Source organism: Oenanthe melanoleuca, chromosome 10, assembly GCF_029582105.1.
Source record: "Oenanthe melanoleuca isolate GR-GAL-2019-014 chromosome 10, OMel1.0, whole genome shotgun sequence".
Taxonomy (NCBI): domain Eukaryota; kingdom Metazoa; phylum Chordata; class Aves; order Passeriformes; family Muscicapidae; genus Oenanthe; species Oenanthe melanoleuca.
Window position 1 is genome coordinate 7,735,365 of NC_079344.1, and position 27,694 is coordinate 7,763,058.

The following is a 27,694-nucleotide window of genomic DNA, read 5'->3' on the forward strand; positions in this document are numbered from 1 at the left end:
GCTAATGTGCCATTAAGAGAACACAGTTTTAGCAATAGGGTGTTCAAGCCATATTGGTTTTGTTCTCCACCTAACCTGACAGTTGTTTTGATCACTTGCAAAAGTCTTCTGCTGTAAAAATAAAGAGCTCACTGACATTTGAGGTTTAGCTTTACTCATCCATGCTCTTCCTGCAGACTGAGACGTTGACGTGACATTAATCCTGAGCAGCTGCTTTATACAACAAAAGGAATTTGTTTGGAGTTATTTTAAAAGTGCAAGTAGCCAATTAATAACTAAATGTATAAATTCAGAAAAACTTTACCAAACACTTGAATTCTTTCCTTATATAGTCACATTAATTTTGATGAAAATTTTAACCTGCAGAAAGGACCAAATGAATTATCTATTTCTTACATGTGAAGACACTTTACAAAATAAACAGCTGAAACATGGAAAAAAAAGTGGGGTTTTTTTCCTGTCAGACTCAATGTTTCAAGTTTCTATCACTATGAGAACAACTCAGTATCTATTGTTCCCTTAAGTAAATTATCCATACACTAGTGGTGTTCTACATGGTCCTCAATAACCCTGAGGATAAATGTGACTTACTGACATATGTTACTTCCAGAAGTTGTGTGTCCCATAGTACTCTTGATAAGAAAAAGCATAAGCAGATCTTACTCAGCTGGGTTATACTAGTCACTGTCTTTAAATATGAACAAAACAAAGAAAAAAATCCTTAACTATGTTTTCTTTGCAGTTGTGTTTAACACTAGCAGATAGGATGTACACCCTCTATATCTCATACACACCAAAAATGTCTCCAGTAATGTCTGTACTGTATCCATTCATCACAGAACAGGAGAAACCCAGGGCAATAAAATTATACTATCATCAAAAATTTTGATGACAATTGTCCATAACTGAATTAAGTCAAAGCAAGGAGATCCTAACACAAGCAGCAGTTTCTTCTCTTGCATAGACCTTCAGAAAAATGTGAAGCTACAATCACCACCTAGAAATACAGCTTACAAAATAGAGTATTCAGTGACCCCATTTAGTCATTCATGGGGGCTCTCTCTCACTCCATTTGATATTTTAGAGTCTTGTCTACAACAGTTCTCTAAGTCTCTGCAAAGAGCCCTAGTCTAAGCTAGCTGTGTAATGTGAAATATTCTGAATCAAAGATGCAAAACTAACTCCCCAACTGCCAAAGCTGATGTAGCAACATATTTGCTGGCCTCAAATACTCAAATAAAAGTTACAGGTTTTCATGGATTCAAAGTCCAGAAAGGTTTTAATATCAACAGTTTCTCAAAGTTTGAATCTGCATTTCCTAGGAATTCTAGTAACTTATCCTAGTTTTTGTTCACATAGTCCATGAAAGTAGATATGGATCTGTTCATAAACTAAGCTGAAAAGTTATGAATAATGCCATACTTTATAGGGTGCTGCTTCTTTATAGAAGTTTCAATCAAGCTGATTTTTTGGAATATCAGAAATATCAGGGAATATCAGAACAGAGCAAGAATATTGCATTGCATTCTTCCTGAATGCAAGTCATACAAGGTGATTTTATGTTTGCAATACAAGTTATTCTTAATATACCTAGTAAGGTATTTTATACTTATTATATAGGTGAATCCATACTATACACTCCTAAAATAATCACAGTTTAAATTAGAATAGGTAAAAATAGCTTAAGAATTGTTTTACCAATGAATGTCAGGTAAATAATGACACTGATGCACTATAACCTCAGTTGCCCTACTGTCAGTATTTAGCATCATACAGACAAGTTTTCAGGTATACATCACCATCAGGAGATGACACTCCAGAAAGTTTTCAGAAAATGTCATTTGGTTTATGCAGCACACCAACCCCGGGATTTTGTTTGGGACAGAAAGAAGCACATAATCAGACACCAGTAATAATCAAGTAGTGTGAAACTGCAATTTCCTGAGGATGACCTATGCACACCAGTCCCCTGAAAACAAAAGCTTAAGCACTAGACTTTTTGTAACAACACTGAAGCATCTTGAGTATGCTGGCACTTAATTATTTTATGCGCTAATTAGGTTTTTTTATGTTGCGGACTTCATTTTCTGAATGAGCACATATAAAAATACCCACAGCACTTCTACAGTCCATCTAAACCTATACCTTAGCCTAAAAGCAAAGCCCTTTCATTTTCAACAGTCTTCTTTAATGTTACACTGAGTGTGGCTCATTGATAAGGATACAAAAGAAACTAGAAAGGAAATAAACAAAACATGTCTGAAATATCTCTTTAAATCTGGATCAAACAAAACTCTGGATAACACTCTAGCAAAAAAACGGAATAATATAGATTAAAAAAAAAAACCCAACCCACCCAAATGCTGTATTTAAGAAGAAAAACAAAAAACCCCAAAGAATAAAAATGTGTACTACATTTGCTAAGGTGAGTCAATGCAGAAAAAACCAAAGCATATATTTGTTGTTCTAATGTTCAGCAGAAGCTTTGCAGTACTGTAATTCTAGAAATTGTAATTGAATGTTCAATTGCTGCAGTTGTTGAAAAAAGACCCTCTACAGACATAGAAAGGCTGTTTCCCAAGGCTAAGAACACTAACATTTTCACAATTATGCATGCTTACATGCAATCAGTGAGTCTCTCTTTTCTGAAATAATACCCGTAGCATTAGGGGTGGTTTCCTCTTCTAAATTCACCTCTGTATAACTTTTGAGACCTGCATTGCAACTGCAGTTCAGAATTTTTCCCCAATTCATCTGTGTGGTTTCAAGAATTAAACACAGACAAAAAACCCACCACAAACAATTCAAGGACTTACTTTTTCATTCTTTGACCCTACCGGATCAACCCATCTTAAAAACAAAGTTACTTAAGTCTAATTAGTCTATACTAATTGGTTATTGGTATGTCACAAAAGGGTATTCCAATTACCATTTAAATAATTAGACACCAGATAGACACAGATTTTTCAGCAGGAAGAGAGGTAAGCAAGTACAGCAGAAAGTTGCATATCAAATAATTATTAATTATTTGGTGGCAAGGGCTACAGGGCATTAATTAAATTAGTAGGCAGCAGGTACAACAAATTAATATTGCACTGTAGAACTCACTGACATATGTAGCAAATGTTCAAAGAAAATATTCACATTCAGTAAACAAAGCACCGCTTTTGGTTCAGTGAGTCTTTAGACGCAGATTGTTGGAAGCAGAAAAATAACATGAGAAAGTATCATTACATATTTGTGTCAGTTTTATACTCTTTAGTCTTTGCTTTTAGACAGTTGAAAGGAGTATTTTGAAATACAAGGCTATTGGACTGGCTAGTATGGCCATTAAGGGCTACTGAAAGCTCCTAAACAGAGGTGAAAGATTTTGAACAGCAAATATTTGAGGGACAGATCAAAACCCCTATTTGTTTAGAGTATAGGCACATCTCACCTACAAATTTTAAAATTAGGGGGTTTTCTTAATTAATTAAATATTGATTTATTTTTTTGTCTTTCTGATATTAAATATCACTAAGTGAAGAAATTTAAAAATGGGAAGGTTAGGTTTTCATTCCCATAAAATACCTTTTAAATGCTCAGGAGATAAAGTTTGGGACTCTGATTATACATTTCCCATAGGTCTCCCATGAAAGTCTTCCAGTTCAACATACTACGAATTTTACTAATTTGAAATTATATTTACCTTGCAAGGATTTCACTCTTGGAATCCTTCAATATTTCTTAAGTCACTACCTTAATGTTCCCTGAATAAAAAGTAAGAAACCTAGGTAATCTCTAAAAAAGCATGAGATAAAGGCAGCTCTTTAGTTGAATTACAGAATTACTTACTGGATATCTTCTATGGTAGATGTAGTTTAGATAGGGGCAGTAATTTTGTCATGGCTTATCTACACACCCCTTACAACCACACAGACAATCCCTGGGATTTACCATTAAAGCACAACATATGGTTCTCTTTTCTTTCTAAGTATGAGGCACAAGTGTATAATACATGAAAACAGTATGTCTCAACAAACTGGAGAAATGGAGATCATTAAGTGTAGTAACAGCAGTCACATACATTTATGTATTCAAAGCAGAAAAAGAACCAATTATTTTATTTAACTTCCAAAACACTCGTACTCAAATATTTAGATTGCCTAACTCATTCTTCTGACTTCCAGTAACTTATAGATATCTAAAGAGTACAAATCACTGTTTTACTCACTTAAAAACCAGAAACAAACCTGAGTAGAGAAGCCACAGATGACAGAGCAGAAACACAGCAGTGTAAAAGCAAAGTTTTTCTGGAAGAAAACATAAGCACTTGCACATTTTCAAACAGGAATGCCTGCCAGGAATCTCCAAGAGCCTCTGGAGGTATTTGAACTGGTCTGTCACTGGCCAAGGCTGCTTCCATTCCTTTCTAGCCACTGATGCCAGTTCCTATGTGTACACCTGCAAGCCAAGAGAGGAAACTTACTTCTACTGAACAGCTGAAAAACAGATGTCAGGTTATTAAGCTACTGCATAGACAGTTTCAGACAATAGATACAATTACTGTCAATAGAAAACATTATCTTAGATTACAGGAAATTTGAAATAAGCACCAGAAGTGTTCAAAGTTCACATCAATGCTTGTCTTCACGGCTCAGTTTGTACAGTCCCTCTCATCCCACAAGAGACAGAAGCAACCTATACGAAGTAATTTATTGCTATGATTATTTTTTATCTAAGTCAGTTTCTCTTCCTTTCCTTACACATCCTGTTCAAATCCCCTTTGCATTGTTTCTTCTTCCCACCAAAACAGATAAGAAAATGTAACCTAACTGGATAGTGATTATAACCATTTCCAGACCTAGGTGGCCATAGCAAAACAAAATACAACTATTACAGAACAATCCATTTCTTGACTATTTTCTGGAGGCCTATTTTGCCATTTCTCTTACTTCAATAATATGCTGCTGGAATTTGAGGTTCTGACAAATTTAAAGGGCAAAGCTAGTAGAAGAAGTAAGATAAAATAATGTAAGCAAACAACTCAGGCCATTTGTCATCATGAAGTCATCTTATATCATTTTAAGAATACCCATCAATTAATCAGAAAGTTACATATTACTGTGTAGTCTCTTGTACCTATTGTTCTATAAAAAGAATTTTCCACATATCTGACAGTAAAATAAACAGCCGTTACAAATATTAACTAAGCATAAATCATTTCTATGCTTAATAGTGTCTGATATTCTAATCCCACCAGACTCTGTTCTTAATACGAACATCAGTCAGCCGGGAAACTTTACAGGCTATCAAAACATGACTAATACAATAGTCCTCTACTTTCTTGAAGCATTAATTCTGAGATGCTTACATGCAACTAAGTGAGCCCTAATATAGATGCATTCTGCATTCTGAGGCTTATGTGGCCCCTGAACAGTAGAAGTTCCATCAGGTCCAGCATTTGAGTGTTCAGCTCACAGTTGGTAAAATAACTACATCTTTATGCAACAAGCCTGGATTATCTTTTTATTCCTAAAACACAGGCATGAGTAAAATAAAGCCATGAACGAAATTTCAGCTAATAGCAAAAGATGCACCATTTTCAACCAAGAAAAGCTAAACTTTTAGGATGGCATTTGAAAGGACTCAATGCAGTATTCAGTACTGCCTTGAATGAAAAGGATATCCAGGACAGCAGGCAGAGAATAAGAACTCTGCTTATATCTCTGTTGCTACATGGGCTGTATCCTACACTTCAACAATGGGTGGTGAATAAAATGGACAATAGTAACAGCTGTCAGCGCTCCCATTTGAGAAACACAGCAACATGTTCAAGTCCATCAGTCATAGTCCATTATCTGTGTTTAATGCAAACATTTGTAACAGTAACATTACACTTTAGGAAAAATAATGACTATTTGGAAGTTTTCCTAGGAGATGTAATTTACCGTGTTTTTAAAACGTGACCAAAATTATAGGACAGAAACATCCCATAAAGAGCTAGTAAACAAAGAAAAAACACATCTTTGAGATGCAGAGAGCAGAGGAATATACACAAGGAACTTGGAATTGTTCTCCTCTTCCTTTGTCCTTTCCTAAGCATCTGCTCTTGGTCACTGCTAAAGATAGGACCTTGGATTAGACAGTGATCTGACTCAGTTTAAGTCCACCCCACACAAACTAATTTTTTTCTTTGTCATAGCCCCTTTCAAGCGCCAAATATAAAGATTGATCTAAGTAAGTCTTATTTTTTCCATAAAAGGAAAAGTAAAGTAATGGGCCTGCTATAAACATGAATTCATTAATAAGCCATAATTTGTATTGACATTTTAAATTCTAAATTTGCCCTTACTTTTGATCATGCTGATGTCATTAGCTCTATGTGGAAGTCCCAAAGTAACTGCCTTCCTGTTTCCTAATCATCTGTGAAACTCATACATTTTTTTAAAGGACTGACTCAACAGCCAGCACACTTTTACACAGACAGTCAAGTTCAAAGAATTTTTTCCAAATCAGCCTCAACAGCAAGAGCCTGCAAACTTTTGGTAAGTCAGTTGGTTTCATAACTATTACAAAACAATATGATGTTGATCACTCCTGGAATTTAATGTGTAGGATATCTTCTTTTGTAGCCAATTCAAATTTTAAGCAATGGAACCCTATTCAATATTATAAAATGTCCTCGTGTGTACACAGACATATATAGCATATATTAGCTCAACATAAACAAGATTATAAGGCACATTTTATTGCAAAACTGATTTCACTTTTACCTACTAAATGCTAAAAAGAAAACAACTCCCTTAACTTGGCTACTAGAGAAAAACATTCCGTTTTCCAGCTGACACTGTGAGGATTAAAGAGTAAACAAAGACTTACTAAATTGAACTATCAACTCAATAGGCATTTAGTACAGGAATGTGTTTCTCTGACTCAGTACTTGGAACAATGTCCCATTGTAAGTTTTGAAGTTATCATTACATAACCTCCAGCAATCCTCTTCAGCATTTGTATCTAATGCTAAGGCTAAACACGGAGAACACGGCCAGGAACAAGAATTCTGTAGCCCTGCATAGATATCACATGATTCAGTTTATCCTAAAAAATATTAAATTAAAGAGTAAATTTTTTGAAAGGAAAAAAAAAAACAGGAAGATCAGAAGTCTTGGAATGCTGTAAATGACAGGAAATGGCAGTGAAACTTGAAGAAAAATGCTCAGAAATGAGGAAGGCATGAATTGCAGAGTCCAGAAGAATCAGAACAGGCCAAGAGTAGAACTACCTGTATCTCCTAATGCAGCTACATCCTCACGAATGAAGCCCAGAGCCCTATCAAATTATTTTTTTAATTTAAATTTAGGTTTTTTTGTTAAAGAGTTCAAATCCTAAGTACACAAAATAAACGCAGTTCTTACAAGAGGAACCAGATTTTCTAATCAAATCAAATTGCTTTGGCTCTCTCCTAAAATGATGGTGTTCAGAAAATCCACTAAGGAGGTAACAGTGACAATTTGACATAGTAATTTTTAAGCACAAGATCTGGTCCTAAGAAAAATTAGGAAAAAAGTTGTACTCTATCTGCTTACTTAAACTTCAGTTAATTGGCATTGGTCCTGTACGGCTACTCCTACACCAGCACTGAATAGCAGCAATGGCAGATTTTAATAAGGAATGGAGAAGACTGTGCGAAACATTTTTTACTATTAGACACCTAAAATTTATTTTAAAAAGCAGTACATAATATTACTTTTGTTTCTTTTCATTATTTTTTTTTTTTTTAAAGATTGAAGCAGTTCTAAGAAAAAAAAACAAACACTGTCCTTCCTGAAACAGAAGGCATACAATTGCAGTGGGAATGGAGGTACATGGCAGGATATACCTCCTTACCAGACCATAATCATTAACTGCTAAGGGATCAATTAAATACCAATGACAGACTTGTAACAAAAGGAGACCTTATTTCCCTTTTGCACTGTTTCCACAGAGTGACTGAGAATTGAAGTTCATAATTTTGTCCAAATGGGTATTTTGTTTTCTTGAAAGGAAGCAATAGAAGAAGGTAAGGATGGAACCTGGCCACTTGACAATAACAATGAGGTGTCACTAGAAAGCCTGTCAGCAGATTCTTCTTGCTTTTAACTTTTTTCCTTAAATTTTGGTATTAGAACTTTTTGGCCTGGAATGTCTTTGGTTTTGCTTTCTAAATGTTTTGTGCAAGTTTAAATTTGCGTCTGAGATACAGTTGCTCAGAAATTTATTAAAACTGTTAATTTCATTGTTAGATTTTTTTGAATATCCTATAATGCTCTCTAAGTAGGAAAGGAGAAAATTAGAAGTAGAAATAAGGTCTGTAAAACAAGCACTGTGTTACATGAGCTTATTTAACAACTTTGGAGCCTACTGGACTCATTTTTGCCCAGGAAATTCTCTCTCAACACCAAGGAAATACTGCTGAGTTGTTCTAGGGGAGAAAAAAAAAAACCAAAAAACACCAAACAAAACCAAACCAAACAAACCACCAAAACAAAAACAAAAAACCTACCCACCAAAATCATACTGGCACCACTACAAATTAAAGTGCTACTTAGAAGCTCTTCTTGGATGGATCACTACTACAGACAGGACACACAAAGAGGGTTTTTAAATAAGTGGTTTCTACGTGTCTTAATTCCTATGGCATAGCAGTAACATGTTTAGCATGTAATGTTTACATGTTTAACATGTAATATGTTTTGGCATAGCACCTTAGCCAACCTACTCTGTAGGCATTACTGTAGGTTATGACTGTAGGGCACATCTGAGTGTGCTCATGTATCTCACCCGAGGGACATAATCAAATTAAATTGGTAGCTTTTTACCCCACTTTTGCACTTTTGGTAACTGTAATACTGAAATAATTAACAGGTTTTACCAATATCTATAACTTCATTTTAGCTCTTTTTATTCGGGAAATTATTTCAGCTTACTAAAGAAAACTAGTCCCAGTATAGCCAACTTCTAAAATGGTCACAACACATGGCAGACGCTGTCTTCACGGATGATTTTTTGATGCTTTGTTCCAAAAATTTATACACGTTTCAGAAGGCCGTTTAGCCAACAGTGCGAAGAATAAGCTTGCAAGCAGCAGCAGCAGCGGCAGGAGCCCCCGGAGGAGCAGGGTCCGCGCTTCCTTTCCCGGGCGCCGCTCCCCGCACGCTCGGGGACCCCGCAGAGCCAGGACCGGCGCTGCCGCTCCCGCGCGCCCCCTGCGGGCCGAGCCGGGCACAGGGACAGCCCTGCGTGAGAAGGACAATCTCGCGCCCTAGGAAGATGTACATTCACTATTAACAAGTTTGAGATGGATATTTCAGCATATAGAGCCAATCTTTGTGCTAACTCTTAACAGTGGAATATATTTTCAAGAGAAAAGAGTTTTGAAAGCATGTTCTTTCAAGTCCTGATCTCCCATGATTAGTACTCATGTTAGGTTTTCCTCCTGTATTTTAAATCTGTTCACAAAATTTCAAATAAGTTATGAAACAGTATAATTGATTCAGAAAAACTGATTTTCACAGGCTAAACGATGCATTTTGATATAACAATGCTGTCAATACCATGTGCATATCACATGCAGAAACAAAAAAGTAACTATTGCAAGTATGTATTTTCTAGTTGCCGATTTATAGTTTATTACTATAAATCCTATAATCCTTAGTTCAGTACAAAAATCTTTGTAAATTGTGTGCAGTAAGGAACTGGTTATGCTCGGAGGGTTACAAGCTCTGGAGAGTGTTCTGATGATTCCTGAGCCTTACAGCTCTGACAACAGGCCATCCAAAGGCACTCAGGAATCTATTATCAATAGATTATTTTCCTTACTTTAGAAGCACAGAGGTTTTTTGTGCATGCACAGGCAGGCTGTTAAAAGGCTGCTGGACTGTTATGCCTGACAAAGCTGAATATCACAATGTCTACAAATCTTTGTTGTTTGTGGTACTCATCGCTTTTCAGATGTCATCTGCATTCACAAGAACACTCACAACCATTTCCAACAAGCAAATGAGCATGCCATCATTTTCAAAGGTGTTAAAATAGTTCAAAAGCTCCTCAGCAGCCAATAGCAAGTACTTAACATCCAGACAGAATCTCCTGTAGATTCTGCAGCACCTGTCTGCTCTCCTGCACCCACAGACTGGCTGGCACCAGGGCAGCAACCCGGGCAGCACCCAGGGCATGAGGAGACAGCCACAGCAACCACACAGGGTGAGTGCTCCCACCACTGATTGATACAGCACCTCAGCACCGGGTTAGGGAAGCTATATTCACACTAACCCCAAAGTAAGACTTGATCACTCCTCACATTCAGATTTGCTTTTGCAGTAAATGAGGTGCACTCCTAGAAATACAAGCTCATATGAAAAAGCTACAATTCACTTGTGGAATTGTCCTATCCTTCAGAATTAATACTTCAGGCCTATTGCAAATAAAACTTGTATACAAGTAATTAAGTACTGTATTCAGAAAGAAGAATGCAAACTTCATTTAAGCAATGGCAAACACTTGCAGAATAAATCTGCAATTACAACACTTCCACATTGCTATTTCATGGCCAAGTCAATTATATTTTCCTTGCCCTAAGCCTCTGAGATAATTTTGAGCTTTAGTTAACACCTAAAAAAATAAGGATATAATTAGATAAAAATTGGCCAGTACACATATACATATAATTTACTGCCAAATTGCAAGACTTCCAAGCATATTAAGAAACAGATGCGATTGTAATTTTTATCCTTCACGATATCCTAAAGACCTATACCGCTTTCAGTTGCATTGGGTAAAGTCCTAAGAAAGACCATGGGACTCAAAAACTTCAGGTAACTTATTTATTGAATATCAATCAGTATAGTATATCTGTGGTGACATTCAAATTCAGTGCTTTTACTGTACTCTACTACATAAGGCATTAAGAAAAATATACTGTGTATTTATAATTTGAAATTTAAGTGAGTAAATGCCTTTGAAGTGCAAAGATCACGAGAAGTTTCATTGCTAAAAGGGAAGAAATGCTTTTGTAGAAATGTTTTTCATCCTAATCACATATCAACAAAACCAGCTCCTGTATGCTTTACCAGTAACAATGTATCTTAATTATTCCACAATTCTGGTATAAGTAAGATATGACAATGAAAATAAGAACATTAAAAATCAAAAATTAATGAACTACAAAAAGTTTTTACCTGTATAAATGAAGCATTAAGGAAAAACTCTACTTGCTCGGAAAAAGATGTGCAGAAGTGTGAGGAGGAAAAGAAGAAGGAAGGGAGAAAAAGGAAAGACACTGACTCTGAAGTCACAGGTGCAAGCTGACAGAAAGAGGCTAAAGGAACACAACTTGCCAGCATCATCACCTAATTCAGTTTGTTTGTGCTGCACAACACACTGGGGATTCAGCTATACCAATGCCTTGTTCCCTTAGCAGCTGGCCACACACAAAAACTTAACCTCACAGAGGAAGAATGAAAAGTCAAGGTTTTATCATCTAAGGAGAAATTAAAAAAAAAAAAAAAAAAAAAATCAGATGCTTATGATTCCAACTTTGTTTTCATATAAAACATGTTTGCCTTCTGGAAAAGATTAAAAGAAAGCAAAGAAAGCTCTATAATAGAGAGGAAAACAATAGTTATGTTTGTAACCCAGATTAAATATATGCTATGATGGTTTTGTTATGTGAGATGTATTTTTAAAATCATGGAATGGTTTCTATTAGGCATGGACACTTACAGAGAACATGAATTCTTAAAGCAAGAAAGGAAAATTAGGTAAAATTCATATTTAAGTTCACATTAGGGTAGATCCCTGAAAACAAGCAAAGAGCATACTTTTTAAAATAACATGAAACTAGATTATTTGTATTCACATTCATAGACTTGCACAGATTTCAAGCTAGGAATTCTGAGATATGGATTACTTGCACAATGTAGATATTCTAAGGATTTAAAATACTAGCAAAAAAACTCAGAACCCATATTATTTCATATTTAGCTCTCTAATCAGAATGTGGATTTGCCTAACTTCACAGTAAAACATTCTAGTTCTGATTCAAGAAGTCCTCCTATATTTGTGTATACCTTTACATTAAGAAGAATACTCAAGCCACGTGCTATTTTAAACTTCTACTTTAAGTTGAATATATTGACTGGTTAATGAGTTTTTGAATCAGTATCCCCAGTAGAAGCACTTACACCAAAACAGTTGGATACCAAAGACACTGATACCTCACTGCTAGATGAAGCTGTTCAAACACAGTGCTATCTGTCCCATTACAACAAAGCTTTATCATCAGGATTTCTAAACGAAAAAGACAACAAGAATTTAAAATAAAACCCCCTGTTTGTTAGCTGCTGGTTAGTTGTTGGGGTTTAAGGTTTTTTGATCTCCCAGGTCTAATTGCATTTCTTAATATACATATCAATTTTAAAAACAGCCATTATACAGAAATAGCCCATGCATATTTTTTGACTCCACTGACTTTGGGGATTCCTAGCTCAGTTTTAAATGATTACATCAGGTACCAAATTTGACTCTTGAAAGTACCTCTTAGACTCCTTGCATTGGTTGGCTCAGAGAGGGCAGTCCTAGGCACCACAAAAAGAACTCTAATTAAATGCATAAAGATTAATAAACAGAAAATGTTAATCAAGATTAAACACTAAGTCCCATTCTTTACAGCTCAGTTTCCAGAATCACCTGATGATGCTTTAGCCCCTAAGAGAAACACCACCGTTCATCAAATCTGCAGTTCTAAAAACCTGCTGCTTCAGCTGTTCTTGGGATCAAATGAACACTGAGACTGAAACGATACTAGCAGTCCTTTGAGATGTCTACCAATCAAACATTTCCCTAAAACCTTTTCAGAGTAAAATATTTTTATTTTCAAGAAAATAGAAGGGAAGAAATTTTTTACAATTCACATTTCTAGTATTTTGCTTGTGATAAAGCTCTGAATTCTCTTGTGTTACAAAGTCAGGCTGCATTTTCAGAGTCTTTCTAGTAGAACACTTCTTATTTCTCTAAATGTTTTGGCAAAAATAGATATCATCCCCTAGATAAATGCTGTATACTGCAGACAGAAAACTAAGGCTCAAAACAAGTACAGTGCATGAAACAGCTTGTATTTATTTAAAGAGTATTGGAATGCCAGTGATTCTTTTCAGCTGTCCCATTACTTTTCCCGCCTCAATTTTTGTTTAATTTTTTCCATGGTCCTAATTAGTTAATGCTCAAATTTGGAAAAACCAGCAAATGTATAGTCCTGTGCAGCAGATGGCAAGATATTCTAAAGACATGCCACTAACAGTAACTTGAACAGCTTTTGAAAAAAGACAAAAGCAAACACTTGTAGCAGCCAACGGGAATCAATTCTTTACAGTGACAGAGATGGCTTCCTACAGCTTGCAGGAGAAACAGAACTGAGTGTGAAATCACTGCCCACCCACATATATAGAGGTGACAAATTAAGTACCTCAAGCTTAGCCACTGGTTCCAAATTAACAAAACATTTGTCCTTAATTCACATAAACTAAATTTTAAGTGTGTAAGGCAATATAAAGCATCAAGAGTCAACTGTACTGGTTAACACCAGTTAACCCATTGCTAACATTCATAGGTCAATCTATTCGCCTGTTACACAATCTGAAGCACATTTGGTTTCACATACCCCTCAAAGTATGTGCTAAGTTGGAAGTGACATACAAGGACCATCAAGTCCAACTCCTGGCCCTGCACAGCACTATCCCCAAGAATCACACCATGTGCCCAGAAGTATTGTTCAAACACTTCTTGAACTCTGTCAGGCTTGATGCTGTTTATTTTTCTCGTTTTCCACTTCATAAATTGTCAAAATGAGCACATGGTATTAGGATATTTTCTTGTAAAGGACTCCTAAACCTTTTGCTAGTATAGAATTTAGTATTAACAGTCATGAAAATATGTAAACTTGCCATAAGTTACATAAAACAGATCACAACAGTCCAAAATCCGACTGCTAGGCAAGACTGTATTAAATGCACAATGGCATATACTGTACTTCCACACAGAAATAATACCCAAGTATGTGAAGCTTCTGATATTTTTAGATTTCCCTTACTTGGTAAATTGTAATGCCTATAAAATTCTGGTAGAGCTAAAACCATTCCAAAATTGAGTAATAAATACTACTTGTATTAAATATTATTATAGTAAAAGGTCACCAAGCATTCCAGAAAGTTTCAAGAAGACAAATATAACACTATCACTTAGACTTCTGAAACCTTCCAAAAGTTTAAACTTCAGTAAGAATTAAGTATTTCTTGTTTGCATTGTTTCTCTGCAAAATATTAGGAGATAATATGAGTGAGAAAAGAAGACAAAGGATTACCAACAATATTGCTTTAACATTTGAAATTATAATAACAAAATTGTATGTGTTGACAGAGCAGTAAGTCATATTTCAAAATGTACTTGTGCTTTTTGGGGTCTCTTTAGAGCAGTGAAAGCTGAACAGTTTGCTTTCTATTCCCTTCAGAGCCAGAGAGTTAAAGCTCAAGATTGTTTTGAGTCAGGGAAAGGTTGCTTTAGATCCTTAATGGAAAACAAATGGGAGGATTAAGGCAGAGAAGAATGGAAGGAATAAAATGTGTAAAACTCCTCATTTTTATTATCCTCCTGTGTTAATGTTGAAAATAATCCCTTCTTTGGGTGAACCTAATTGAGACTATTGCCCAAAAGCTTATTGCATTTTAAAAAATTATTTTGTAAATATTTCATGTCAAGCTATCAAACTAAAACAAAATACAATACCCTAGGATGCAAGTTTTTACGAATTATTATTTGAGAACTGGTAAAGCATCATGTTAAGTGAAAATAAAAGGAGCTTTTAATACTTCAAATCATTTATTCCTTCACTCAGAGCTATTAAAAAAAAAAAAAAAAAAAAAAAAACAGAAGGAAAACCAAAAGGAAAGCAAAGAAAAATAAGGTGAAAATGCTGTCAGTCAACAAATACTTGCCTAGCATAAAGATGTGGCCAAAACCTGTCATCAATAATACCAAGTTATCAAGACACCCTGATTTTGTGACAAATAGGACTGCTATGTTTTAGAGCAGACCTGCAGTCTTTCTAACCTGTTTGTGGTAGATCTGCACAAAATCACAAGTTCTCTACGCATTTATCTAAGACTTTCAAGATTTTAAATTATCTAGATCATATTGGTGTTTCATCTTTTTTTTGTGACAAGCACTACTATATATACACACAGGTGTTTAATTACATCCTTACTTAATGATGTCCTTACTTTCCTCCTTTTTCATTCTGTAATCTATGTAAAAGAAAACACTTTCAATCACTAACGTTTAAGTTACAGATAGTTATTTAAACTTACAGTAGTACAAAAATCTAGTGTGAAAGTACTAAATGGGTGCTTAAGATCCTCTACTGACATCAACACTGTGCTCATTTATTAACAGCCTTCTTTAAAAGAAGGTATGAAATTTCATGTTCTTTTATTGGTGACATAAGTGTTTAACATCTTCCACAAGATTCTTTGGTGATTCATACAGACTAAGCCAGTCTTTGACAAACCACTGCATGCATGAGCACAGAGCAAAAATAGCAGTTGACAGAGAAAGGAAATTAAAACAAGCAAAGCAATGTGAAAGATGTAGATAAATGAAATGAAAGCAGAAATGAGACAACAGTCTTTCACATCCTTGAAAAATATTTCCTGTTGCCAGTATTAACAATGATCATGTTATTGGCGTTCATTATAATGGAGGAAAGACCCATTCATTGCTAAATATTACTTTAAGAACTGAAATAAAGTGGAAGCCTATTAACATTTTTACCTAAAGGCACAGTGAGTATAATGACGCAGCTTTGAGGGGCTCCTTAATGTCAAATAGAGGAACGTGTCACATATCTTGTTTCCTGGAACCATTAAGTTAGTAGCATGCTTCTCTCTAACAATATGGTAGCTACTGCAGTCAATTTCAGAACAAAAATACTTAAGGCAGACAGTTTCCCTTTACTTTTAGCCTAAATCCTAATTTACTTGTTTTATAGACTGGAAAAAAAAACAAAACAGTTTAGGTATTTATATAACTGTGAAGTATGCTCTGCACTATCAATGCACGAGGTCACTTGGCTTAGACATGCACAATACTTCCCTTTAATACTGATCCAAGTACATGTTGTTCTGGAAACAGTTCAATAGCAGCATTTTCATCAAGAGCCAGAATGCACTCGTTTTCCATTTCTATTGTCTTTTGCACTTTATCTTAAGTGGGGAAGTGTGTATTAGCTGCAGCACATTTAACTTAATTTTATTTGGTTTTACAGGTGCACTAATGCATTTGGATAATCTTTAAAGAAACAACCATAGGAAATGTAATTATCTTCAGTAGTATTTCTTCAGATAATTTGCAGAACAAAGTCCAGTCAAGATAGAAGTTTCAAGATGGAAGATTTAATCTTTACTAGAAATCTAAATGGGATCTCAGATCTACAGTCTTCAGTTTTATATTCAAACAAATGCTATATATCATAGTTCACTCTGATCTAGCAGACACTGCCTCAACTATTCATCTATTAAGTATGAAATCAACATTTAAAGCAAGCATTTGGCTACCAAATTGTGCTCAGTACAGAAATTAATCACAACCCTGTTGCAGTCCCCTATGGAGACACTGAATTGTGGATTGTCTTCCTTGGAAGAAATAAGCCACCACGAAACCTGATAGACAACATTCAAAAAGAACCAATGAGCACAATTAAAACGCCCAGCTTCTCACTAGCAACAGGTACCTATGAGCTCCTGTAAAACAGAGCCAGATAACTCAGTCACAGATCCCGATTTGGTATTGAAATTATTTTCTTAGAGATGGAAAAGGAAAGAGCTCTTAAGACATGAAACAGTGCCTGGCTTCACAAGAATGACTTGCAAACAGTAACATCACTGTGGTTCACAAAGCCTTTCACTTGTTTTCTAAAGAATCTAGCTTGAGGAAGATTTAAAAAAAAAAAAAAAGTACTAGCAAACCAGACTCTTCTGCAAATAGACACAGCGCTAAAACTTCTTACTCTGACTTGCTCTCTGTGAAGGAGTTTTTTCCTTCAAAGCTTTTTACACTAACAAGAGTGGAAGGAATCAACACAAAGCCTTTAAATGCACAGGTTCAGTTTAACAACTCTAAGAGGCAAATGTTCATGCTCACTCAAAAAGCAAGAAAACTCCTCTCATGGTATGGAAATTATGCCCTTTGAATACACAAGTTACAAAACTTAAAACTCACTTCCATAAAACAACCATCTTTATATGAACTATTATTGTATGTGGCTCCAACACAAAAAGTCCAAGTTTGCATTTTACTATGAAAAATATTTCATAACATCTTATTTGTCCTTTTTAACATAAAATTCCACAGGAGAGTAAGGCTGGAAATCACTGCACCACTGAAACATCCACATTCACTGAGAACAGTTAGACACAGAAGCTTAAGTAAGCAGAAAATCAGTAGGCCTATTTGTGAAATACCAAATATTTTGAGTTTTTCCACACAGGAAATTATTAGGCTCCTGAATAAGAAATTCATAGCTCAACACAATCCCTCCATTCCTTTTCATGAGAGGCAGAACAACAGTGCCAGGTAGAAAGATCTTAATGATTTGCTTCTGTACTGATCCATATTTAGAAACAGTAAAGTTTAATTTCTGCAATGTCCTGCACAGGCTGCTTAGCCTATCCACAGTGCTGTATACAGGTACCCCTCATCACAGCATGTGAAGTTTTATTTTCCTCATCTGGTATGATGTTCAAAGTTTCAAAAGCTGCATTATACCTCCCATCCCTGGAAACACTTTCTAAGCAAGTTGGTGTTCAGTAAGCATTTTTTAGACCATGTTCCTTTAAATCATTACAAAATATGTTATATATGCTGAACATCGACAAACAGAGGAATTATAAACAAATTTATCTTCAGAAATTCACCTAAACATTGGCAAACCTATTGATAACCTTTTGCAACACAATACTTGGACTGCTTTGTACCTGTGATCCTGTGGCACTAACTATATCCAAAAGACTTTCTGTCATTCTGCTCTGTTCCTAAGTGGAATGGACTCACAACTAAAAGTTCTTCTTCATCCAAAGAACTTAGAGAATATGTTCAAATAAGTTCTATAAAATCTAATTCATTTCAATAGTTTTATAGCTTTCCACTAGCTGTATACCTATTAAATATATTCAGCAGACTACTTCTTAAATCTTTGATCTGTTTATAGCCCAAATAACACTACTGTTTATTCAAGCCAAACTTCTACCAGAAAGTAACAATAAGCAAAATAGAGCTTCATGAATGCTCATAAAATTATAATGTTCCATCATGTAAAAGAAAATTAAAAGTATGCAAAAACATCTTTCATTCCTTTTCTGGTAAAAATTATAAAAAGGCTCCATGCACTTTAAATAAGTCAGTTTTAATTTATGTTACAAATGCAATTCCTCCTATAGCTCTGAGCAAGCCTACTTTAGTACAGCAAGAGCGAAGGATTCAAATTTACAAGAGAAGGCATCCCTTTCATACAATAAAACAGCTTTCTCCTAAGTTTCCAAGACGGGCTATATTTTCTGTGTTTTATTATTAATTCCCCAAAGATATCTGGGGCCCATCAACCTCCTACAAACCATTGAAATAGGTCCTCCATTCCAAAAGAAACAGGAAAAGCAGTAGGAGACAGTACCAGTGATATTCTGTCCATGATAAAGCTGTTATTTTCATTCCTCCTATAGCATAACCAGACAGTCTAAAGCTGTCAAGGAGTTGGAGTGAAAACATAACAGTTGATGTGAAAATGAAAAATAAGTGTTGATGTCTCATGAGCTAAGAATTTGGATCAAAGAAAACCCAAAAGTATCAGCAAAGTTGTCTGTATATCATCAAGATTCCAATGAGCAAATTCTCAGCTGGAGATCTGCCCCCTACACTTCATCCTGTATACCAAGCACATTTGGACAAGGATTCTGTCTCTCCCCAAATCAGTCTTCCCCCTACAGTCACAGAGGAGAAAAAAAGCAATGAACTGACCCACACAAACCCAACCAAACTTTGGTCACATTAAATGCCTTGCTAAGTTAATGACAGACAAAACAGCACGGGCGCTATCAGGCATCCCAGTCCTAAGAAAAAAGAGCAAGGAATTGAATGCTTTTGTAGAATGGGAATACTTAAACACAGCTGAACTTGGACTTTTAGTAAGAAACAGGACCAGAAAGGTGTTGGTATCTGGTATTAGTATGAGAGAACCTATCCTGGGCACACAGAGTCCAGCACTCTAGAGGTCTGCAACCAGTCATGTCTGAGATATTAGAAAAAATCTACAGCAATTACAAAATAGGAGTGGAACACGATACTTCAGTTTTAAACACAATTAAAGTTTTACCAGTGCAGTATCCAATTACAAACTGAATCCTCTCACCCTTCCTCATTTCCCTTTGATGCCAGGTACCCTTTAACAGGCACAGTACAAAGTTTCTGGCTTTGAAACATCAACAGGACAGCACTTCAGCTTTCCTTTTTTGAGCTTACTTTAGGAGTCAGAAAAATAAGCTATAAATTTTGAATATTTGTGTTTACAGACAACTCCAAAATAAAATTATGAATAGTCTATCAGAAGAGCTATGGAAGATGATTACAGGATTATACTCAAAACAGTTAATATTACTTACCTTTTGGAGAAAAACTTTTAACCCATATACAAAGTCATCAAGGGTGGCAATTTTCAGTTATGCTGTGGTTGTAAAAGGACCTCTCTTCAAGGACAGAAAGGTATTCAAATACTTTTTTAGTGGTTTAATTCCTTATTGGAAAAAAAAAAAAAAAAAAAAAAAAAAGAACAAATATTTGAGGAAATTAATATGAATAACCCTTCATTCAACATATGCCCTCAGTATCAGGATTTTAGGCAAGTGCAAAGGAAACTTTGCCCAGTTGCTTGAGTGAATTCTTTCCCCATGTTGAGCATATTAGGGTGAAGTGAACCAGGCACTATCTCAGGTCACTCACCAAAGAAAATTTTGGAAACAAAAAGATCTGAGGAAGATTCTTAAAAACTCTCAAGAGAATAACACACATGTACAAAATCTTATAGTGAGACTAGGAGTTTAATTTTTATCTTTAAGTGGCTGTATACCACTGATAAGAAATAAATCCCACGTAGTCAAAATTATTTGAGGTGGTATTGAGTCCTCCATGTGAACAGAAACTGCTGAACCACTTTCCAAATACAAAACTGTTCCTGTGCATCTCTTTTATTATTATGCCTTATAAAAATGTGCATGACCTCCAGCAGGCTCTTCTTCAAATGGAAAGAATGCATAATCTTTGGTATTGCCAGTGAAGCAGTTTTATTTACTTGATTGTCTTCTGATTACCTAAGAGCTCAGTCTTACAACAGATATTGATATAAACATTGAATGAAACAGTACTGTACATACAACACTGCAGCAGGAGGACAGTTTCATGTGAAACCTAATGTCCAAGTGAACTGAACAAAGGATCCTGGTTCTCCAAATAAAGTATTTTGTTCTGGCACTATTTCCAGGAAATTGTAAAATTAATACTCCTAAGATACTTTGATTAAAAACTGAAGATGACATAAAAGCAGTAATAATGAACCATCAGAAATCAATCTTAAATCCATTCCCATTCTATAAAGAAAAGAATATATTATATTTTGAGTTTAGTTATGCAAATTGAAGTACTCTTTCTGTAAGTCCATGATACCTTGTTGGCATTACACAAAATATTCTAAGACATCAGCAATTCTGCTTTGGTTCTACCTTTCTGAATCCCACAGACTCCTTCACCAGTAAGGCCCTAAAAACATACTGCCATGTATAAAGTTGTTCAAACCCCATGGAAGAACACAGAGGACAACACAAAGAAATCTCATTGTAACAGCCAAACATGAGTCCAGCTTTCATACAGATCTCACAAGAGAAGGCTCACCAAAAAGGGAGCCAGTCTCAGATTATCACACATCTGTCATAATACTGAGATGGATGCCAAAATGATGAGAAGAGTTAAAATTAATAAAGTAAGAAAATATCATTATCTTCATGAATTCAATAAGAGGAGACTTAGAAAAAAAACTCTTGACTGGACAGATGCATTTACGCCACAAATGCGTGTGGACAGATGTTCAAATACATTAACATATAATATTGCTTTTGAAGACTGAGAACTACCCACTTCATTTGTTATATGAGGACAGTGGATCTAAGCCCTGTATTACTCAATTTTTAAACTATTTAATAAGAGAATCTGTTGCTAATGAAAAAGTGAATGTGTTGCTATTTCTGTCAAATCCGTTAAAAGAGATGTTTGAAGAACACTCAAAAAGAAAAGTACAGGAATAGAAACTGTCTATAATATCCATCCCAGTAAGGATCCTGTTTATTCCAATTTCACTTATATGATGCAAAGAATATAATTGCAATTATGACAGCATGCAAAATTCAAAATTGATAGGACTGCTTTTCATTACTGCTCAGCGTGTGACTTGCATGTGTCAATAATAACAGCAGCATGATTTTAATACAGTATGCTGGGCAAAATGTTTTAAGAGAAGATCTGAACAAGAACCACCAACATCTGTTTATAAGCAAAAGTTTTGCAAATAAAGTAGAGCTGAAGGCAGGAATTTTGATCTCACTTATCTGGTTATGACTAACTGCATTGATGGATGCTTTGTCTGCTGCATGTGGTGTACAAGTGGTGAAAGATTAAGGGCAAGACATCAGAGAGACAAGAAAAATTGCTGTGCATCAAGCATCCATCTGCTTTGGCCATACAACAGTTACTATCAAGTGACTAACAGGCCAAATTTTAGTCTGCTTCTGAAACTAGGCCATCTAAAAAACTGCTTCAAATTCTACTCACTAATACACACTTAAGACTTCTGTGAATTCTCTGTGGATACATTGTTTCACATAAATCACTGCAAGACAAAAGCAGTAATTTTAGTTTATGTTTAAACTCAGTCTTCTTAAATATCACTTGAGGTATGTTGTTTTATTTTTGTTTCTGACTTAAGAAATAAAAATAAAGACTTCAATTACTACAAATTTAATTCCGTGGACTGTAATGCTCTGTTAAGCTCCTCTATTTAAAAAAGTTTATTTATAAAACCCACACAAATATTATTCACTATTACACATGTAAGCTACTAAAAATCAAGGACAACTAGTGATACCTTTTCTCCCCTGTTTAAAGCACACTGAAATACCCTAGTTAAAAAAACTTTCCCAGATGTACATATAAAATGTTTGGTTAAACAAGGACTGTCACAAGAGCAGCAAGATGTGAATTATCTCATTTCTTTTTTACCATTGCATTTGCTAAGGTGGGCATTGTACCACACACATCTGTGTTTGTGACTCATTTTTGTAGGAATTCATTAACTGCCTTATAAATTCATATAAAATGAAAATTAAACAAGAAAAGCCAAGTACTACCAGCTACATAGTATATATTAAAAAAAAAAAACACTGGATGTTTTTATCTTTTGGAAGTGAATAAGGTAGGGTTATACACAACACAGAAAAATACAGCAGCTCCACAGGACCAAATCAATACACAATGATAATGAGAAACACCTTAAGCACTCTGTTCAAAAGTGGTAATGTCACAGAGACAACTGAATAAACTAAAAGACCTTGGATTTTAACTGCCCAAAATTAATTCTCGGCACAATTGTTTTCTAAACTTGTTCAAAATTAAAACTGCAAAAACACCACTTGAAATTTCAAGTGTATAACTCAACAGTATAAAATGCCAATAAACAGTTATCAGACCTGGTAAAATAAACAGTTTAAAATTAAGTCATTAATAGCTGCAATATTGTCACCAATAAACACTTCAGATTGTCAGCCGTTCACCTGGTTATCAATTTATGGCAAAATTGCAACACTAATGAAGATAAGTAAGCCCTAGCATAAGAAAAATATTTCAGGAATATGTAGCACTTCCACCAAAGACAAAATCCCATCCTGTGAGGTGAAGAGAATTAATTCTGAATGTAAGTCTAAGGACATTAAGTATTCTATAAGATTACTTAGTATTTTCTAGATCATCAAAAAGCACCTCTCGTTTAACTAACCTACAGCCAAGCGTTTGGAACACAACTTCAGTTTGCTATGAAAAACATACCAAATACCACATATTTTCCTAACTAGCTTACCACCATTACTTAAAAAAATCCTTGACATTTCTCAGAAACAGTTTTCCACTCATCATGCAGCCCAATTACAGGTTAAAGGGCTAAATCCTGTAATTATTCAGGCTATAAGCCTATTTTTGAATAAATATACTGCTCCATGTAAGTTGGAAGAACTTTGTCCAGCATTCTCTGAACTCTTTGGCTACAGTAGGCTTTTTCCATTTCTAACATTCATGTTGTCAATACTTTTTTTATTTTTAAATAATAATTCTCAGCCCAACATCCAATAACCATTACATTTTTATTACTTTCTTTGAAGCTGGCACACACAAACTTTTTTTGTGAGAAACCATTTTGTTTTAACAAGTCTTTGCTCCCAAAGTAATCTATTACTGTCAATTCCTCTACATTACCATTACACACTAACAAAATGGAAAGCAACCCATCTTTTCAAATCAGTTGTCTTCGTGAAAAACAAAAAGAAAATACAAAGAAAATTGCTTCCTCTAATTTATTGGGGTTTTTTCCAATTAAATATCTTTCTCAAAACCAATGGTTCAAATTCCCCATAAATACTTGAAATGTGATGTGTCAGAAAACTTGGTTTTGACATGATTCATACCATAGTGTTAGTTTTCAGTTCTCAGGTGGTAACATTTTACAGTAACTTGAAAAAAGGCCTGGACCTGGAAGCTTGCCAGCTGCAGTATTTCTTTCAGGACACAGCATTCAGAAACATGCTCTGTGATGGGATTGTCATTTGTGGTGCTTTGCAAATGTACACAGCATCTTCATAGATAGAGACAGAACCAATTTCAGTATTTCCGTGCATGTATTTACTGCCTCCTGCACAAGAAACAATGCTGCTCTTTGCACCTATCCATTGAAAGATCCGAAGGGAAATCTACATTATAAATTCAATAGTTAAGTTTTGCAGTGAAATAATCATGTTAGATATATTGAACTCTGTGATGGTGAGCTACATAATTCAAGATAAGTACACTAATAAGTGATCCCACAGCAACTGCAGCTGTAACAAAGGGAGTTTTAATTTCCTGGCAAATTAAGCGTTCTACCCAACAATTTTATTTCATAGGCACTGTTAGTGTAAAGCCCTGTTAATGTAGCTATGGGAGCTGAATTCCTAAAATGAACAACAAACTTTCAAAAATAAATTGTGGCTTTGGAGACTAGGTGGCTTCTCATGAAATTCATGTGCATCTACACTGCCTGTGTTTAGCAGCACAGAGAACTGTTTCTGGCTTTCATTTCATGCACTCTAGATGGCTCTATCCTGCCACAGCAAACCTGATACTTCTATATATTTTGTCTGAGATAAAACTCATTTGTGTTTGTTCACACCACACCTTTGAGACCCCAACTCCTAACTACCTGTCTTGCTGCCAAAAGCCATTACTTTGCCTCTGACCACGGGCACAACAGATTTGCCCACACTGAAGAGAAACCACAAATTCTCTATAAACAGGGAAGAATGGACAAAAGACTTTTTTCTTCCCTCAATATCTCAAGTGTTTGGTTTTTCTTACATCTTGCTGGGTGCTGTTATGTATTTTATTGGTTTTCAGAGGCATTCAAGAGAAAACATGGGGAAAATCAATCTCAGTTGTTAAAAATCTCAAGCATTTTTAAAAATTGGAGCAAGTCAGAGCTATCTGTTTATATAAAGTCCAGAAAGCTCCATTACGATCACGTAACGTAGACATGGCCAATTTGTGGTTCTTGAGCCACATGTAACCTTCAGGCAGTTCAAGTGAAGCTCTAATGGGGCTAAATCACGCAACAAACACATGTCTGCCCTGAGCTGCTGAGCAATCCAAACCTGCAGCTCTGGGCTATCACTCGTGGTTATGCTAGTCATCTCTTTCATCAGACAAAAAAATAGCTGCAAAGTTCCAACATTAGCAGCTAAAAGCAGGCACGTTCAAAGTATTTTCATAATGTTACCTCATTGCATTCATTCATAAACATCTTCTGCAGCACTTCCCCCTTTAAAGCACCCATTTCCACTATTTAAAATACCACCGTAATTTCACCAGGTTACTTGAGGACAGAGACCACTCAAATTCTTGCCTCCTTCTCCACACACTACCTGACTACCAAACATGGTATTTTTCACTTCTGAACTTCTCCTTAAAAAAAGAAAAAAGTCTCCTCTACTTCACTTTGATTTTTCCCTACTTCTCAAACCTATCTGGTGTTAAGTTGGCACAAGTACCACCACATAGCAGGACTCAATGTCTATTCACTCATCTATAAACTACCTTTGAATGCCCACTTATCCCCAAACATACAAGATTTTTGTTTAAAGCACTCTGTTAAAGCTACACAGATATGAAACAGATCAAAACTTGTTCATTAAGAAATATCAAAATATATTTTATTAAAAAATTGGGGTTATACCAACTGTAAATTTGGGAGGGAAGCATTGCTTAGAGACACACATCAGTATGGCAATTAAAATATTTTAATTAGTAAGATTAGTTTTATGGGCATTTTATAATTATTCCTTAATATGTCAAGAAATATATATGGCTGTTTATAAGAACACTGCCACTATAACTGATTTGACTTTCATTTAAAATCCAATATTGGAATGCTCCGTATTACTTACACCTCTTCATGATACCAGAGTCATGCATAGGGAAATATACACATGCTTGGAAAAACTATACTAACATTTTATTTCAGTTTAGCTTTCCTTCCAAACTGTTGTAATTACAATAAAGGTTTCCTGCTTTTCCCAGCAGATGTCACTGCAAGGTAGGTGCAAAGAATGGACATATGTTGAAAGAATTTAGAAGTGCAGCATAAACTGCACAGGTTTCCTTGCCCATACAAAAAGGCACTTTATGAATAATTTAAATTCATTATAACTTTTTTACAAGATAACTTTAGTTTAACTTCTACAACAGCTATAAATTCTGATTTTAAAGTTTAATTTTCAGCTGTCTCATCCTTTCTACTTCCTTTTAGGACACACATTTATGTTATGATTCTACTATGCATTATCCTCTAATTTCAGACTATTGTAATTTCATTACTTTAAGTGCTCTTTCAGCTATTCAACAGGAATCTGAAGCTGGGAGATTTGAATTCATTCCCTTCATCAAACCTGGGCAAAACAAAAGCATGGGCATATATCTGGGAAGGCAGTCTTGCAATAGCTTTTTACCAACAAGCTACCTACCCCTTCTCCTATATTCAGTGTCATTCTAGTGGACAGATGTCACATGATTGAGAAGGTCCTCAGCTCCTCTTTAAAAAAAAATGCATGAAAATACTTTAATCACTTCAACCTCCCTGTTTGCACTTTTTTTCTTTTTTATTTTGTAAGGCAAAAGCAATATTTCAGATAAAAAAATAAATCAAAGAATGAGAAATTTACAGAAATTGTAAAGGCAATTGTGATTACTAGTGACTTCATAAGCTGGAAGCATCCTAGCTTTCAAATCTCAGACTGGAACAGAGCCTTCAGCAGAGCAAATAATTAAAAATATATTCTTAAAGTAAAAAATAATTTGATCAGCGGAGATCTAGTTGAGGGAGAAATGCATATATTAATTTTTACACATTCTTCCACAGTAGAACTCCATAAGCTTCACACAAATATGCCTTGAACAGTTACATTCTATTCTGTGCAAAGTACAGTTTTTCCTAAATTGGCTGTCAGGGCTCCATCCAACTCCCACAATACTTAATGGGATTTTTCAAATTAATTCCATGGGAGATAACTGATCCCCTATTGAGCTACTTCTATGAAAAAGTTGTCCACACACAATGGAGCAAACATAATTCCACAAATTTGGACTTCAACTCTCAACCTCTTGCTAGCAGTGCTACAGGTAATACAGCCAAGGGCTGGTTCCAATCTACAAGCAAGCTATTACTGAGGCTCTTATTTTCATTAAACTTGTAGGAAACAACCATGGCTTATGTAGTTTTGGGCTTCAAGTAAGTGAATTTAGAGCTTTTTAAGAGATCCAGCCTGATCTCCAGCTTTAAGTGAAAATTAAGAAACGTGCTTAAAAATAGCACAACCTCTAACAGCTTTGAAAAGAGGCTGAGAAAGTAAAGTCCAAAAAAAGCTAAGAATCAAAGCACTGTGGGTAAAGCATGACTTGAGGAAAAGTGTTTCTACTGTGATGCTTAACTTCATAACAGGTTGGAAAAACCCAAATTAGAATCTTTAATTTTATGAAAGCATTTGTCCAAGAAGCAGATCTACATAGATCAGTCAGAAGGAAAGAATTAGTCTTCAGAGAATTCATCATCAGATATATTTAATCAGTAGTCACTTTCAGTCTTGTAGATCTATGGAAGAGAATCATCACATGTGTCTCATGAGTTAACATGCTTTAAGGAATCTTCCTGGACATTTGCACTAAAAATTACCAACAGTGTACTCAGCTATTAATGATTATATCATTTGCTTCATAAGATGACTCCTCTAAAATATGA

At 35.2% G+C, this 27,694-nt stretch overlaps 1 protein-coding gene across 5 annotated transcripts in view; it reads right to left on the reverse strand.

Annotated features, from left to right (window-relative positions):
• LOC130257296 (uncharacterized) overlaps positions 1-4,422 on the reverse strand; it is a 45,829-nt gene extending 41,407 nt beyond the window's left edge. For all 5 annotated transcript variants that reach the window (XR_008841305.1, XR_008841304.1, XR_008841306.1 and 2 more), the window contains exon 1: positions 4,233-4,422. The gene's annotated coding sequence lies outside the window, so the exon portion shown is untranslated. The remainder of the gene's footprint in view (positions 1-4,232) is intronic.
• Positions 4,423-27,694: the final 23,272 nt, after the last annotated feature.